This window comes from Muntiacus reevesi, chromosome 2, assembly GCF_963930625.1.
Source record: "Muntiacus reevesi chromosome 2, mMunRee1.1, whole genome shotgun sequence".
NCBI classification, from domain to species: Eukaryota; Metazoa; Chordata; class Mammalia; order Artiodactyla; family Cervidae; genus Muntiacus; species Muntiacus reevesi.
In genome coordinates this window covers 256925042-256929844 of record NC_089250.1, presented here as the reverse complement: position 1 = coordinate 256929844, position 4803 = coordinate 256925042, and the positions used below count along the sequence as shown (strand labels likewise).

General features: G+C 49.5%; 1 pseudogene; it reads left to right on the top strand.

Moving 5' to 3' along the window:
• Nucleotides 1–2070: 2070 nt before the first annotated feature.
• Nucleotides 2071–2396, top strand: LOC136157479 (large ribosomal subunit protein eL30 pseudogene; annotated as a pseudogene).
• Nucleotides 2397–4803: the final 2407 nt, after the last annotated feature.

The following is a 4803-nucleotide window of genomic DNA, read 5'->3' as shown; positions in this document are numbered from 1 at the left end:
CCGGGCCCGGGGTCGCTCCGCCGGCCACGCGCGGTCCGGGGGCCGCGGCGCTTCGCTCGGTGGCGCGCGCGGCGGAGGAATGTGCGCTCGGAGGCGCCGGGCCGCCTCCCCTCCTCCCCGCGGCCGTGCGGGGGGCGGAGGGACTCCTTTGTGGGGGCAGGAATGCGAGGAAGGAGACGGCGCTGCGGCCTCTGGAATGTGGGGGGAGTGGCGGCGGCGGAGCCGCGTTGTCCGCGCTTCGCCCGGAGCTCGGAGGGGCGCGGGGGCTGGGCTGGGCCGCCGGGCCGTGCGGCTTGGAGCTGGCCCTCGAGTGGAGGAACGGCCAACTGTGTGTGGCGCCGCGGGGAGGGCCCGGCCTCCGTCGTGCGCCCCGACCGTCGGGCCGCTGGAAAGGTCCCGTATTCCAGCGGGGCTGAGCAAGAGGCGGCTCCCCCAGTCCAGGCCAGAGAAATATGAGCAGTTGACAGACGTTTCCCACATCCTCCCCCATCTTATTTTCCAGCGCCGCCACGGTTTCAAGCGCTGGGCCGGACAAGTTTGGCCTTAGGCAGAAGCACTGCACCCGCCCACCTCAGGGCACTGGAGACCACTGCGCGTCCCTGGCATCTGCGCCCTCAGCATCCCGCCTGACTTGACCCCGAGACCCCAGCCCCTCTCAGGGCTGTGCGGCTGCGCACTGGTTCCGGGTGTCCCCACCAGCGTGATGGGGAAGGCGCCTTGTACTAGGAGTTGCGACTGGCTGGATGGAGACTGGTCTCCATCCAGTTACTGGTTACTGGGCACAAGCGCCCAAGGCCAGAAACAGGCCTCAGGCTAAGCCAGTGGGCTGGGAAGCCTCAGTTGTGACCCAAGGTTCAGTCACCAAGAGATGTGAGGACGACTCCTTTCTCCAGCACCTGCCCACGGGGTGAGACACCAAGGAGATGCTACTTCTGAAAGCACATCCTGGGACCGGATGAGGCCTTGACAGGGCGGGGCGGGGGGAGAAGGTGGGGGAGGGGAAGGAGAGATGACTAGGGCTTTGTCCCCCAAAACACAAGCTACAAAGTCCTTGTCACACATTTGAAACAGCTTGGAGGGAAGAAAAGCAAACCATTATCTGTCAGGACCTGATGGATCCCGGAAAACAGGCTTGAGTGGAAGAATTCTCTTACTTCCAGGCGCTTCATTCCTCAGAGAATTCCAGAAAGGCAACTACAGGGCTTCGGGGAACAGGGAGCGTGGGTAGCGACTGACCAGGGACTGGGGTAGGCTGACCAGGGCGTCTGGCCTCCACGTCGCTGAGAAGCTGGCTGTGGCCCATTCTCAGCTGGCAGGGCAGCAGTGTCTGACCTAGCTACTCCTCCCTCCTTCCACCTCTCAGAGCTGGGAGAATTCCAACCCCTACTCCCCACCCAGCCTGGGTGGCAGGGAGGCACAGGTAGGGGCAAGCCCTTTGTGGGGAGCAAAAAATCCAGAGGAGCCTTCTAGTGAAAAATGATCTTCCACACTGCGAAAGGGAAATAAATTGTCAACAATAAGGTAACCTGTTCCACTGATCACATTATCTACCACCTAAAAATGGAAATATTGGCAAGACTGTGGGGAAACGTGTGTATTTTACTGGTAATGAATGTAAGCTGGTACCTCCTGTCAGAAAGAGCAATTTGGTGTTAACATTCCCACAAACAAAAACATTCTTGAAAGCAGTAATGCTCCAAGAATCTATTCCGGGCAAGTAGTCCCAACGCAGATGACAGTGTAGGCACAACTGTTTATCATGTTATTTATGTAATCTGTACAGTCCTAGAATCTCCAGCCTTTGGACCTCAGAGGGTGCTCTCTGCCCTCCAAGGTAACTTAAGTTCCACCCTTATCTGCCCACTTAGAGCTTTCCATATTTAAATAATATATTGGAGTCCAGGGTCAGCTAAAGGACTTTCTTACTCAAATAGATAGATGACGATAACCACCGACACACTGGAACAGGAACAACCTAAAATATGTTTGCTTTCTGGCAATCTTGGCTTGGCAGCTGTTCTTGGCTGGGGGACATCCCACATCTAAAACAGGAAGCTGGTGGCAGCAAAGATGAAAAAGTTGCTGGAGTCAGTCCACTCTAAGCTCCTAATCACTATGAAAAGTGGAAAGTACTGCTGGGGTACAAGCCAACTCTGAAAATGATCAGACAAGGCAGAACAAAACCAGATATCCTCCACAATGTCTGCCCAGCCTTGAGGAAATCTGAAATAGAGATCTATACCTGTTGGCCAAAATTGGTATCTATCACTACTGCAGTGGCAATAATATTGAATTGAGCAGAACAGGTAGAAAATATTCCAGAGTTCTAACAGTGGCTATCATTATTCTAAGTGATCCTGTTTAGAAACATACCAAAACAGACTGGTGAAAAGTAAATCACACAAAATTATTCTTTAATTGGCCAGAACCTGTTTAAATAAATATTCACTGTTCAACATTAAAGTTACTTCCATGAAGTGGAAAACTCATTAAATACCTTTAAAATATTTAATACTGTGGGGAAGCCTACCATCATACCACGAAGTGGATACAAAGTAGAATTTGAAATTGTATGCTTTCATTTATACATTAACTGAATGTGTCCCAGACCCCATCTTCCTTTGTATGCTCACTAAAGGTGTGTCTGATCTCAGTTAGCGGGCTCTTTCTGCCTGAGAAGTGAAGGGCCCCTGATTTATAGCATTTGCCAGTAACACCATGGTCAATTTTATTTTTTTATTTAAATAAATTTTTCCATTGAACCCAGAATGTGGGCTCTTAATTTGCCAACCAGGGTTCTAACCCCCATCCTCTGCAGTGTAAGTGAGGAGTCCACTAGACCACTAGAGAAGTCTTTCACTAGGGTCAATTTTATTTATTTTTTAAAATATTTATTTTTGGCTGCATCAGGTATTGGTTGCCCTATGGCATGTAGGATCTTAGTTTCCTGAACAGGGATCAAACCTACATCTCCTGCCTTGGAAGGCAGATTCTTAACCACTGGACCATGAGGGAAGTCCCCCCATGATCAACTTTTTAAACTGACAATATGCTGTCATTAAACAGAGTTGGAAAGAAATGGGTATAATCAGCTCTTGAAAGCTAGAATGAGCTGGCTCCAATGACTACTGCCTGCATCCCACTGTTGGAAGAGTTTCACAATAGAACTGCTGGGTCTCTGGTTCTATCATTCTCCCAAGTTAACTACAATCTTCTGTCGAGACAAACCAACAACACTCAGAAGGCTTGAACAGGACATGTTCAATCTAGTCTCACACCAAATCCTGAGCCATCTTTTTTCCTAAGGCTGATCCTATCCAAACTGTCTGCACTAACAGTGCTTTCTTTTTTTTAAACAGGTTCCATTATCTCTCCTTGTAGTCTAGCTTCCATAAGATCCCCTTATCTGTCTGTAGTGTCTGTATTTTCTGGACGCCAAGGGCTTTCCTGGTGGCTCAGATGGTAAAGAATCCTCCTGCAGTGCAGGAGACTTAGTTCAATCCCTGGTTGGGAAGATCCCCTGGAGAAGGAAATGGCAATCCACTCCAGTATTCTTGCCTGGAGAATCCCCATGGACAGAGGAGCTTGGCAGGCTACAGTTCATGGGGTCACAAAGAGTCGGACATGACTGAGTGACTAAGAACAGCACAATTACGGTCACAATTCAGGAGATTTCTGTCTTGGGACACACTCAGATGTCAATCAAAGGTGGACAAGTAACTTGGATTACGAGGGAAGGGAATGGCATGCAATCAAACACCACATCTAAGAATCACTGGGATCCACATTTCTTTCCCTCCCCTCAGCTTGCAGCAGTCTACATTTATAAAATAAGTTTTCCTGGGGAGAGCAGAATCTTTCACCTAAAGCACACATGGACCCTTCCCAGCACAGCACCTGTGTGCCAATCCTAAAAAAACACTGCACTAGACCCAAGGTGCATGTTCTGCTTAAGCCACTGTGAGGCTGTCCTCTGGGAGTTATGCCCAAAGGGATTTTTCCATCCCCTCTTTTCTGAGGTCCAACTCTTCCTACCAGACTGAGTCCACCAACTTCCCTTGGTCCTAGACACCCTTTAGGCCTCTCTAGGGGTACAGAAGTTTCAAAGCATTGATAACTAAAGCCATGGACAGCTGGTTTCCCAATCTGAGAATTAGGGTTGGGACCTTATCCTGCATTCAGGAATGGCAATTTACGCATTAACTTTACAGGGCAAAAACCTCAGTCTGCAGCTCCATCGGGAGGAGCTATTTGGGGATGCTACAGCTTTTGGAATCACACTGAGCATAAGGTTGGTGTTGATGACTTGCAGTACTGCTAGAAGCTGACGCTGGGACCAACTGGAAAGCTTGGCAACACAGAGGATGTTGGTTCTCAGATCCTCCTCCCACTACCTATTGCTACAGTAAGAAGTTAGGTTTTTGTGTACACCAGCCCTTAGTGTCTTACAACTTTCAAAGACTTCTATCAGACTGGCAAATTTGGCAAGGTTTTCCAAATGAAGCATAGTGCAACGTAGGGATGCAATACATTTACTATCTGAAGCTCCAATACTTTGGCCACCTGATTCGAAGAGCAGACTCACTGGAAAAGACCCTGATGCTGGGAAAGATTTGAAGGCAGAAGGGGACAACAGAGGATGAGATGGTTGGATGGCATTACCGACTCAATGGACAGGAGTTTGAGCAAGCTCCAGGAGTTGGTGAGGTACAGGGAAGACTGGCATGATGCAGTCCATGGGGTCGCAAAGAGTTGGTCACAACTGATTGACTGAAAAACAATATGTTTATAAAATGAGTGAAT